This window comes from Meles meles, chromosome 17 (genome assembly GCF_922984935.1).
Source record: "Meles meles chromosome 17, mMelMel3.1 paternal haplotype, whole genome shotgun sequence".
In the NCBI taxonomy this organism is placed as follows: Eukaryota; Metazoa; Chordata; class Mammalia; order Carnivora; family Mustelidae; genus Meles; species Meles meles.
Window position 1 is genome coordinate 52,489,046 of NC_060082.1, and position 13,522 is coordinate 52,502,567.

A 13,522-nucleotide genomic window follows, 5' to 3' on the forward strand; every position below is an offset into this window, starting at 1 on the left:
TAACACATATTCAAATCTAAAAACAAAAAACATTCAATCTGTCCTTCTAAAGTAAGGGTAACATTTCAACAATCAGTAAGAAAGCATGTGCTTTTCAAAAGTGGTTTGCAATAATGAAGACAGATTTTTGAAAAACAACATTTGGAAATGAGATTTGATTTTTTTTAAATTGTTATTCCTGAAAAACACACACATAAATGCTCCTGTCTGCACACTAAAAAATTGGTGAACAATTTTATAGACTTACAACTACTTGCATCTGGATCTACTTTTCTTTGTGAGGTATCTTTTCCAAATGTGATGACCAGAAAAACAAAACATCAAAACAAGCTCAACTTAGGAAAAGAACTTTCAATATCGATATTAAAAACTAAGAATATTTCAAATGAAATTAATAAATCAATTCCACTAACAAAAGCATCTGAAAGAATAAAATATTTAGGAATAAATTTAACAAAAGAAGTGTAAAACTTATACTCTATAAACTATAAAACATTGCTTGAAAGAAGTTAAAAGACTAAATAAATGGGAAGACATACCATGTTCACTGATCAAAGACTTAATATTGTATGGAAATACTTCCCAAACTGATCTGCAGATTCAAAATAATCCTTATCGAAATCCCAGCCAGTTTCCTTACCAAAATAGACAAGCTGATCCTAAAATTCTTACAGAAATACAAGGAACATAGAATATCTAAAACAATCATGGAAAAGAAGAGTAAAGTTGAAGAACTTAACACTCCTGATTTCAAAACTTATTCCAAAACTACAATAATTAAAGCTACAGAATACTGAATAACAATACACATACAGATGCAATGGAATGTAACAGACAGCCTTACATTAATGGCTAATTGATTTTCAATAAAGGTGCCAAGACAATTCAATGAGGAAAAGAAGTCTTTTAAACAAATGGTGGAGGGACAACTGATTGTCCACATGCAAAAGAATGGTGTGGGAGTCCTATAGCACATATAAAATTTAACTCAAAATGGACTAAGGACCTTCTTTTTTTGCCAGTGTTCCATTCCACTACTAAATGTCATAGATAATAGTACACTGCTCTTAGAAAGAAACAGAAAAATCTTTGTAGCCATGGATTGGGCAGAGTCCTCTTAAATATGACACTGAAAGCACAAACGATGTAAGGAAAAAATAGATAAATTAGACTTCATTAAAGTTAAAACTTCTGTGATTCAAAGGACAATATCAAAAAAAAAAAAAAGAAAGGAAGGAAAAGAAAACCACAAAATAGGAGAAAATATTTGCAAATTCTATAACTGACAAGGGATCTGTATTCAGAATACATAAAGAACTCTAAATCTCAATAATAAAAAGACAACCAGAGGTGCCTCGGTGGCAACTGCCTTCAGCTCAGGTCATAATTGCGTCCCACATAGGGCTCCCTGCCCAGTGGGGAACCTGCTTCTCCCTTGCCCCTCCCCATCAGCTCCTGTTCTCTTTCTCGCAAAAATAAATAAAATCTTTAAAAATAATAATAAAAAGGCAACCAAATTTAAAACTGACAAAGGATCTCATAGACATTACCTCCCAAAAGACATAAATGGTGGGGTGCCTGGGTGGCTCAGTCAGTTAAGCATCCTTACTCTTGATTTCAGCTGTGGTCATGATCTTAGGGTGCTGAGCCTGAGCCCAGCATCAGGCTTCATCAGGCTTCCCTCTTAGCAGGGAATCTGCTTGAGATTCTTTCTTTCCCTCTTCCTCTGTCCCTCTCAGCAGCCCCCCACCCCTGCTGGCTCATATTCTCTCTCTCTAAAATAAATAAATCTTCCTTAAAAAGAGATATAAATGACTAATAAGTACATGAAAAGAGATTCAGAAGATGGAAGATGCAAATTAAAACCACAATGGCATACTATTTCATACTGCTATGATGGCTATAATCTAAAAATAGTAAGTGGCAAGGATAGAGAAAGTGGAACCCTCATGCATGGCTGATGGGAAAGTAAATTAGTACAGCTGGTTAAATACGGTTACCATGTGACCCAGAATTCACATCTAGCTATATACCCAAGAGAACAGTAAACATAAGGGTACATAAAAACTTGTACGTAAATGTTTGTATCAGCATTATTTATAACGGCCAAAGGTGGTAGTGACCCAAATATCCATCAGCTGATACGTAGCTAAATAAAATAAGGATATTCATATAATAGAATATTATCTGGCAATTAAAAGGAATGAAAACTGATACCTGTTACAACATGAATGAACTATGGAAACATTTTGTTAAGTGAAAGAAGCTAGTCACAAAAGACCACATATTATATGACTGCATTTATAAACATCCAGAATAGGTAAATCCATAGAGATGGAAAGCAGATTAGTGGACATAAAGAGGAGAAAAGAGTAACTTTTAATGGATACAGAAATGGCGGGGGATGTGGGGGGTGGTAATGAAAATGTTCCAAAATTGACTGTGGTGCTGGCTATATAACTCCATGAAGACACTTAAAAGCACTGAACTATATACTTTAAATAGGTGAACTGTATGGTCTGTGAATTAAATATCAATTGAAAAAATTAAACCTATTCTATCACATTGTTCTGATTTTTAAAAAATGGTTTTGTTTAATATGCTGGGACCCAAAGGGGAGGCCAATCCAGTAGCCCAGCCCACATCACCAATCTAAACCTAAGTCAGCCTGCACTTACTGGAAATACCTACCAGTGAAATCTAACATAAACCAAAAACCATCCTCCAACTCAGTTTTAGGTAGCTTACCTTGCCCTAGAAAAGAAGACCTGGTAGCTTTATCAGGAAATCAGGAAATCCTCAACCTTCTAGCCAATCACACCCTGTTTCAGAATTGCCCCTTCTAAGGCTCTACAAAGTCTGCTCTTATCCAAAATCCCTTAAGAAGAGTGTTCCACTGCTTGTGAGCCACTGTACCCCTCTAATCCATGGATCTTCCCTTGAATGAAGGACATCAAATTTGTTAATAAATTGCATTATTTTTATCATTTCACGATAGTGTTAATAATGAACATACTTTAAAAAAAGGTGGGGGTACCTGGGTGCCTCAGTGGGTTAAAGCCTCTGCCTTCAGCTCAGGTCATGATCCCGGGGTCCTGGGATCAAGCCCCGCATCGGGCTCTCTGCTCAGCAGGGAGCCTGCTTCCCCCTCTCTCTCTGCCTGCTTCTCTGTCTACTTTGTGATTTATCTCTCTGTCAAATAAATAAATAAAATCTTAAAAAAAAACTCATTTAGAATAATTAACATAAAATAAATTATTTTAAAATATACTGAAGGGGCACCTGGGTAGCTTGGACGATTAAACCTCTGACTCTTAATTTCAGCTCAAGTCATAATCTCAGGATTGTGAGACTGCGCCCCATGTCAAGCTCCATGCTGGACATGGAGCCTCCTTAGGATACTTTCTCCCTTTCTTCTGCTTGCCTCTCATCTTTATTTTAAAATTCTTGGTTTTGTATACTTTGTAATGAAGATAGTATTCATATTAGCAGGAATAAATAAATGGTTTCTTAAAGGTAACTGTACACAAGAAATCTTTTTACTGATTGGGTACTCAATCTCCTAAAAAGCTTAGCAATACAAGTTATACAATTATAGATAATAATTCAGCAGCTATTCACTTACTCCCTTAGCCCAACTCTTTTGAGTATTATGCTCAAATCCTTTATTTAAATCAAGGTTATTTATCCAGACATCTATATCTTAGTTTCCAATCTTAATAGTAAGCTCATTTGTAAACAGGAACGTGGGAATTCCCTCTTTTGCCTAGATTTTGCTAATTTCATTTTTAAATTTTTGGGGACAGAATACCTTTATTTAAAAAAAAACTTTCTCAGGGCACCTGGGTGGCTCAGTGATCTCCAGGTCCTAGGATCTAGCCCCAAGTGGGGTTTCCTGCTCAGCAGGGAGTGTGCTTTTCTCTTTCTCTCTCCCCCTGCACCTCCTCATTCTCTCTCTCTCTTCCTCTCAAATAAGTAAATCAAATCATAAGTAAATAAATAATAAACACCTTCTCTTTTGAAACAATCTCAAGTGACAGATAGGTGCTAGTAGCATGGTATAATTAAAAATAAACATGTAGTCTTCCCTGGTTCCTAGCAGGAGCTCAAAAAACTGTTGGATTTTCCTGTGTGAGCCAAATGTCTTTTGTTATAAAAAATAAGCCCCATTAGGTCTTAGCTGAGTTTATGCTAATGAGGTGATGAAAGGTAGGCCCCCTAGATGACTTCTAAATGAGGGTTGGTCACCAGAATAACCAAATCAGTGATTCAAGGGTTAGAACTTTCAGCCCCACTCCCAGCCTTCAGTGAGGAGAAAGGGGCTAGAGTTCAATCACCTATGGTCAGTATTTTATTTTATTATTATTATTTTTTTACTGCCAGTATTTTAATCAATTAAACCTATATAATGAAGCCTCCATAAAAACCCCTAGGCAATTGGGTTTAGACAGTTTCTGGGTTGGTGAATAATTAATGAATAATTAATAGAGGGCATGGAAGCTCTGCATCAACCACCCCACCCCTCAATATCTTGCTCTATGCATTTCTTTTATTTCGCTGTTCCAGAGTATATCCTTCATAATAAACCAGTATATGAAGCAGAACACTTTCCTGAGTTCTGCGAGTCATTCTATTGAATTACTGAACTTGGAGAGGAAGTGGGTCGTGGGAACCCCCAGAACTGCAATTGGTCAGGCAGAAGTATGTGTGCCTGGGGACTCTACTTGCAGCTAGCGCCTAAAGTCCCACAGGACTGACCCTTAAGCTTATGTGATCTGATGGCTAATTCTAGGTACGTAATATCAGAATATAACTAAATTACTGGACACCTACCTGGAGTCAAAGAATTGACTGTCAATATGGAAAAATGACACATCAGAGAAAAACCAGGTAAGTAAAAAATCTTTCATTTTCCTAAAACATCTAAAAGTTGCAAGCTGATATCACCCTCAAATAATTTAGAGTATATTTCTATAAACAATGCCATTTCCTCCATAATTACAATGCAGCAACAACAACAACAACCAAAAAAACCCAGAAAATAAATACTAATACATATACCATTTAATCTTCAGATCCCATTCAAGTTTCTCCAAAAGTTATAATAGTACGCTTTATACTAAAAAGATTCAGTCCAGAATTACCTGTCACATTTAGCGGTCATGTCTTCTTAGAGTCTTCTATCTTTCCTGAAACTTTAGTTCTTTCCTAAACTTTATGACCTTTATACTTTAGAAGATAACAGGCAATTATTTTATAAACTGTCCCTCAAGTTGGGTTTGTCCGAAAATTCCTCATGATTAAAATTCAAGTTATGCATCTTTGGCAGGAATCTCACAGAAGTGATGCTGTGTTCTTACTGCATTTGACCAAATGGCACATGATTTTTGACTTGTTCAATTAATGGTAATGTTAACTCATTATTTGATTAAGGTACTACCATAAAGTGGCAGTATCTCCATTATGAATTCTTTTCCCTCTTTGTAATTAATAAACATTTTGTGAAGCGGGTACTTTGAGACCATATTCTATTCCCAATCAAGTTTTAAATTTACTCTTTTATTTTCATTTCCCCTTTTGTAGTTAGTATTTTGTGGAGACATAGTAGGAAGCCATGCAAATATTCTATTCCTCCTCAGAATTAAATGTACTCATTTTTAAATTATGTGGGTATAGACTTACAGAACTCCATTTGTTACCATCATTATTCACTTTGATGCTTAAAATATCCTAGATTTGGCCAGTGGAAGCCATAACCTCTCAAGGCTTCTCTATCCCTTTTGATGTGTCCTCACCATTCTTCAAGCACTTCCTCACTTTGTGGCACAAAAATGTATTCCAGGCTCATCTTGTAAGCTACCTTTCCTGGTCCTGCAATAGGCACTTCTCCAAAGAATTCTGGTTTGTTTAGTGAAGAAAGGTTCAGTCAATTCTATAGGGTAACATACATGTTCCTTAAAATCACTGCAACTATATAAAGTCACTTAGTAAAAACCCTAGGGCTTATGGTTAAAGCGGTTAGGAGCACAAACTCAAAACATTCATCAGGCCATTAAAAAAAAAGAACCTAATAGAAAAAGCAACACACTTTTACATATGGTAAATGGCTAGGAAATACACAAATGCCACAGTAAACATGGCACTTTACCTTCAAACAGATCTAAAGGTTGCTTATGGAAATGGCTGTGTGAAGGGCTGAAGTTTGCCAATCACTGTGGTATGAAGAAGGCTAGCTGTATCAAATCAGGGAAAGTTTACACCAAATGTGGATGGGTATGGCACATAACATAAGCAGTAAAATAAGGTAAATGCTAAATGTTAAGGTGTGCACATGTGTGCATTTTATGTCTTTCTACAGAGTTTGGTTCACCTGAGTTCACCTAGTATTTCTTAAGGGTGAAATCACATATAAATAAACACAAAATTCATGCTGTGTTCTATCTTTTCCCTAATCCAGTAATTGTATTGCAGCAGACTCATGTTTTCAAAACATGTGTTGGAGTGAGACTAATTATATTTAGAAATTATATTATGTTTACTGTTATTGCAGTGCTGACTTCCAATCCCTCTTAGGACACAGAGTTAATGACATATGTATACATACCCACATACCACGTTTACCTATGTATGCTGAAAACCATGAGCTCATCGTAGTATCTCCAATGCCAGCCAAACACCATAGGGTTCATTCTAGTTTTACCCTTCTCCATATCTGTGATTTCCTTCCCTAAAAGAAACTTAGCTCCTATCACCTTCAACATATTTATTTATTTGATCAATCCTCTGTGTGTTACCACTATTCCATTGTTGCAGTGACCCACTCCCCACCACGAAAGTGCCCTCCTCATTCCATTCAGGTTCTAATATTGCGCATTTGGCTTTTGAAGTAAATTATTGGGGATAAGGGAGTAATGGGGAGAGAGGAGAGGAAGAGAAAACAAAAAAGGGGACATGAAAAATTTTGAGGGAGAAGAGCCCACTGTTAAAAAGTTACTTAAAATATAAAAAGAAGATGTGCAAAAAGAATGAATACTGTTACGCTGAAAAAAAAAATAAATAAATAAAAAGGGAAAAAAAAAATATAAAAAGAAGAAAACAGGGCAAACTTGAGTTCCATATCATTAAGCACTTTTCTGTAATAATGAGTTATATTATTATATTTTCCTTTTATAAAACATTATACTGTGGAAAATTCCAAACATAAAAAACTAGAGAGAACAAAAATAAGCTCTCATATATGGGTCAATTAGCAAAAATAAAACAAACAGATTAATCAAAATAAATGATGTTAACTTTTCCACAAGGGGCCATTTATACAGTATAAGACACACTAGGGCCCAGGGCCCTCCTCTTATGGAACTCATATTCTATAGGAATGATCAGCAAGTAATTAAATAAACTAAGGTACTCTCAGATTGCTTTAATGGCTATGAAGAAAATGAAACCAGGTAATCTGATACTGTAACAAGTGCACAGAGAATTTGAGAATGGGTAGTCAGAGAACATCTCTGTCAAGAGGTGGCATTTGAATTGAGACTTGAATAACAAGAAGGGAGGAGCTACCCTGGCAAAACTGTGAGGACAAAGGAATAGAAGATACAAAGGCTCTAACAAAAGCTTGACATGTTTGAGGACAGATGGGTTTTAGTGGTAGGAAACAATACTGTAGAAGAACTATAAGAACAACAGTTGTGACAGTTGAAGAAATAAAAGTGCAACTTAAAATACATACTCACCCATTTGTTAACCATATATAGGAATGTATATTTAGCACTGTGCTAGGACTACATTAGAAGTGGAAGACATTTCCTTCTCTCAGCCAAAATACAGTAGGTTGATTATATAGCTATACGTCAAGGGTGCCTGGGTGGTTTGGTCTGTTATGCAGTCTGCCTTTGGCTCACGTCATGATCCCAGACTCCTGGGATTAAGACCCACATCAGGCTCCCTTTCTTCCTCTGCCCCTCACCCTGGCTCGTGCTCTTTCTCAAATACATAAATAAATAAGATCTTTTTAGAAAAATACAGACATAAGTCAAATTGATAACAATACAAATGATATTACTACCAAAAAGAGGAAAATTGCTCTTCCTCTTAGATTATTTATTAGCAATGCAACTGAAGTGACAGTTCTAATATTTTCAGTACTGCCCTTTTAAACACGATTACCTTATCAAGTACTAATTGTTTTATTTTGTTTTTTAAAGAGATGCAATTATGATTTGTTGAGTATCTACATTATGCTAGAGTCCTGTGCTAGGGCTTGCACACAGGAATCTCGAAATGTCTGAATCCCAACTACCATTTTTACAGAGCAAAATCAGGCTCCAAGTGATTGCCAAAAGTCAACTAACTGGCAGAGTCAGAATTCAAATTCAGATTCCTCTGCTAACACAATGTTTTTTCTACACAACTATCTTGGGCTTTTGTTTTTACATCATTAAAAGGAACTTTTAGATACCTGATACTTCTTTACTACATGGTACTTGTATCAGTTTCTAGGTTTAATGTTTTAATATCAAATTGGAGAATATTTTTTAGTTCTACTGTTCACTGTCTATCTAAAATCATTATCAGTAACTTTACCTTCATTTTTTTGAGTATTCTTTAAAAGTACATTGATAATATTTGTGATCAGAATTAGTGACAAGCCAGAAGATGTATGAATTGGAAATTGCTGTGTTTTTTAAAAAACAGACTGCTCAATTTTACTGCACAATCAAGACATTTCAGAGGCACAGTCTATGAAAGAATTTAGACTCTAGGATCTGTTAATCCTCAATTAAAATTATAGTCAATCAAACTTCTTCACAACAATCAAGTTATTTAATCAAGGTGTATGGTAGAGCAATTAGGAAATACCTAAAAATTTCCAAAGAAACATGATAGGAATAGTTACATATTGAAGTTGAAAATCCAGCAAGTTTCATATGCCTTTTGGTAAAAAGTTTCTATTGCTAAAGCTCTCAGAAAACATAAGGAATAAGGACATACCATTATTGTCTAATGTTTTTTGGTAAACTTTCATATCCATATCATTTTAACTTCTATGATGAAGCTACACCAAAAGAACCAAGAAATTTAGCCATATAATTTAAAAGAGAGAGAATAATACTTTTAAAAATTTAGTCATCTAAGATAACTACTATCCTTTATTTTGTCATATTTCTTCAGTTCTTATTTATAACCTAAATTCCTTTCCTATCCCATTGCATCTTCTGCCAGCCAAGGTTAGCATTCAAGTCTGCAAGTAAATGTTAATTATTAATACAATAAACATTCAACTTTCACTTGAAGCCTCAATCTTATTTTCTCTCATACTCATACTATCTCCTTCCTCTTTTTCCATTACTAAGTGTCATAAATGATACTATCATTACATTGCTTTCTATATTTATAAGGGTCCAAGCTCATATCCCCAGACTTATGGACGACATTTATTCCCTTTAGACATTAACTCTTCCTTTCTCCTTCCTCCTTGATGGAAACAAATTCCAACAGTCTATAGGAAAGATGAGCTCAACATCCCTTATACATTTAAAATTATAGACATACTGATGAGATTTATTTCAATGATTATTGCTATCTGCTCTTTCAGTTTTACAGGAAAGAGGGTCTGACACTGCAAAGTGAACTATTAGTTCACTTAAACTATTCTACCTCTGAAAGTGACCTACCTTTAATTTCCAGGAAATGTACAAAACTGTAATGCACCCTGACAACTATATTATGTAAGAACACACAAAATTTTAAAATGCTATCAGCGGATTTGGCTGTTCTATAAGTAAATCTTACTTGGCTCAGAAAATAAATCTACTAATATAAAATATCTGTCTTAAATTTTTAAATAGTAGCAGATAAAAGATGTAGCTTAAAAGACGCTTTGAAGAAAAAGCTTCAGTTTTCTGTAAAAAACCAGAAACTTACATTTTCTAATACCTTCATTCCAAGTATTATTTTCTAAGTACTGATATGAAAGGCATGTTTTGAATGAATGGCCTTATTTAAAAAGCTATACCAAAGAGTTCCTCTATTTACTAAGAAATTGCAAGAAATTGGTAATTATGATCTCAAATTTAAAAGTTACTAATGATTAGACAAAAATAGATAAATGAATAAGGAATGCCTTGTAGCTTGCAGGTTAACAATTATTAAAAAAAAGAGGCACATGGATCAGAAATGAAAAAAACTAATACTGTTTTTATTCACAGACAACATAATGTGTATGTACCATATCTTTCGAAATCTATAAACAGTGAACTTAACCAGGAAATTCCACTGAGTTTCTATATTCTATCAACAAATGATTAGAAAGTAAAATTTAAAAATAGTATCACCTCTGATAATATCAAAAATATAAAATACTTAGGGATAGACTAGGCAAAATATATGCAAGATCTGTATATAAAAATGTGGAGAAAAAAAGTGTGGAGGACTAAAACTACTGGGAAAACTAAAAACTTTGCAAAGACAAAGTAAACAAGACTTAAATAAGTGCAGAAATACATCGTGTTCATGGATTACAAGTTCAACATTGTTAATATGTCAGTTCTTACCAAAATGATTAACAGATTCAGTGCAATCCCAATCAAAATCCCAGCAGGCTTTTTTTTCTTTACAAGACTTGACAAAATTTTAAAATTTATTTAAAAATGCAATAAGCCTAGAATAGCCAAACAATTTTGAAAATGAAGGAAAAAGCTGGAAGATGTATACTGTCTGATTTCAAGACTTACTATGAAGCTATAATAATGAAGACAAGTGCTATACTGGCAGAATGATAAGCCCTGTGGAATAGAACAGCGTGCTCAGAAAGAGACCCACATACGTATGGTCACTTAGTTTTCTACAAAGATGCCAACATAATTCAATCCTTCCCGTATATATTTGCAAACATACGTGAGGAGGAAACACTATTACTCTATGTTATTCTTCTGGAAGTAATAGGATTAAAACGTGTAAACGCTTACTCTTCTGTGATTAGTAACTATTAAATCCACACAGAAAGGTATCTCAACATTTCATCTTCTCTATGTTTAGCAATTAGTTTGTCTCCTTTGGGAGGTTTGAAAGCAATCAGCTATGCGCTACAGAAATACAGCTGGTTTTCTTTTATTTAAAACAGACGAAGGTGGGGAAGTGAGAAGAGTAACTATACGACCCCTACAATATACTCTTAATGTGTAAGGAAAAAAAGAACAAAAAACCAAGAACCTGTCAAACAGGAGCTTTAAAAAAATGTGTTATTCCAGACTAAAAATGGGAACAAAAATCATCATAATGACAGAAAATATAAGGTTGTCAAAGAATCCATAATTCACCTTTGGAGTGAAAGAAAATCAGTCTGTGACTGTAATCAGTGTTTTTTTTTTTTTTAAATAAAATTATATCCTTACTGAAGCGGAAGTGGGACAGAAGGGAGGAAAAGAACAAAAAGTTTTAAAATAAAAGCAAAAATTTAAATAACTCGTAGGAAAACATTTTCAAGAAAATGTTGACAAGTGCTACGATTCATAGTTGCATTTCAATATTCAATACACACAATATTCCTTATGCTTCTAATGTCCCTCTTTGAAATATAATTGGGTATTGGTATTTTTACCTAAAGCTCCCAGCAACAGAATTCAAAAGAAAACCATACTCCCTCAAATCTTCATTTGTCCTAAGATATGTTTTAATACTGGTGAAAGTGATAATACTAAAGACTATAATAGCCATGAAGTTAAACTCAGTGCTATTGTGCTATTTTTATTTTCACCAACCCTGATTACACAAAGTATGGCAGATATTTTGATTCTATTTGAAAAGGCCAAAGGGGAGTAAAGGAGAAGAGAAAGCAGCATTTAATGAATGCTTGTTTCTGTGCCAGACACAGTGGTGTGCTGATAAATGTTTAACAATCAGCCCTTAGGGGTGTGTGTATGAAATATGTGTTTGTTATAAATTTTGAAGGCTGTAGGACACAATTTTAAAATTATAATAAAATATACAATACTCTTTATTGTGAATTTCTTAGAGCCAACTAATTCTCACACAATGCTCTACTGATTTTGCCAAACTCCTGAGAAGCCAACTTAGGGTTGCAATGGATAAATGAATATAATACCAATCTTAATGTTATTTGATATTTTCATTTACATTAAATAATAAAAGGAAAGTGAAACAATGATATATGTCATAACCTCACTTATTCGTCAATGATATAAGCAACCTCTTTGCCGAATTAGATAATACGTGTACACCTTGGAGGGTTTGGTTCCAGACTACTACCAATAAAATTAATATTGCAAAAAAGCAAGTCAAATGAATGTTTTGGTTCCCCAGTGCATATAAAAATTATGTTTATATTATACTGTAGTCTATTTAAATGTGCAATAGCATTACGCCTTAAAAAAAATCAATGTACATACCTTAATTAAAATACTTTATATCTAAAAAATGAGCTTTCAGCAAGTTGTATCTTTTTGCTGGTGGAAGATCTTACCTCAGTGTTGATGGCTGCTGACTGATCAGGGTGGTAGTTGCTGAAGGTTGGGGTGGCTCAGGCAATTTTTAAATTTTTTTTTAAGGCCAATTAAACAAATTTTGTTCAGAGTAATTTTACATTAAATTACAATATTAACAATCTCTAGAGACAATGAACATAAAATTTAAGAAATAAAAATCTGGTCTTTTATAGACCACATACTATAGAACTCACAAATGAAAATTTACAAATATAGAAATAATGACTATTTAAATTGTGAGGATTTTCACAAGGAAACCCATAAAATGTCATATTTTAAACATGCAAGTTTCTAAAAGGGAGAAACCTTTTAATAATTTAGCACAAAACCCGATTATATAAACTTGGTCTATTCCAGAAAATACTGCTTTAAACATTTATACCATGATAAAAATTCCTTTGGTACCTTTGAATCAAAATGGAATATACTGCTGTGTAATTACTCTTAAATGCTACTAGAAAATTATTTTTGTTACAGTTATGGCACCTATATATATACAAAACATGAAGCCAGGTGCCAACAAAATCCTTTTAATCTTTCAACAAAATAACTTTTACTTCACAGTATCAAGACTTTAAGTCTCCTATAACACTTTTTACAGTGGTTATAGCACAAAGAACGGCATAACTCTAAAAACAAACACACTTTATTGAAACAATCGTACAGACAATGCAATGAAAAGAATCAAACAGCAGTTACCCCAGTGCAAAAAACAGGGTTGCTAGACTCAGTCTCAGAAACGTGTAAACACAAACACACTATCTCCCAAACTCCTAAACGGAAAACTCACAAAATAACTCAGCGGAAGTAGAACAAAGATGCTCATGGGTTCACCACAGCAAGAAGACCTGACCCAGTGTTGTCTCAACACACCAGAGATCTCACTGAGAAATCTTGCTCTAAAACGTCAGTCATCAGAGTTTAAAATGTATGGAACATAAAGGAAACAAACAGATGCCAATATTTATGTTGCGCGATTGATTAGCCAGTTTTTGACATTGTTTCTTCCTAATGTC

At 34.2% G+C, this 13,522-nt stretch overlaps 1 protein-coding gene across 1 annotated transcript in view; it reads right to left on the reverse strand.

Annotated features, from left to right (window-relative positions):
- Positions 1-13,522, reverse strand: part of XPR1 (xenotropic and polytropic retrovirus receptor 1) — a 244,176-nt gene that overhangs the window by 125,290 nt on the left and 105,364 nt on the right. The gene's annotated exons all lie outside the window — the stretch shown is intronic.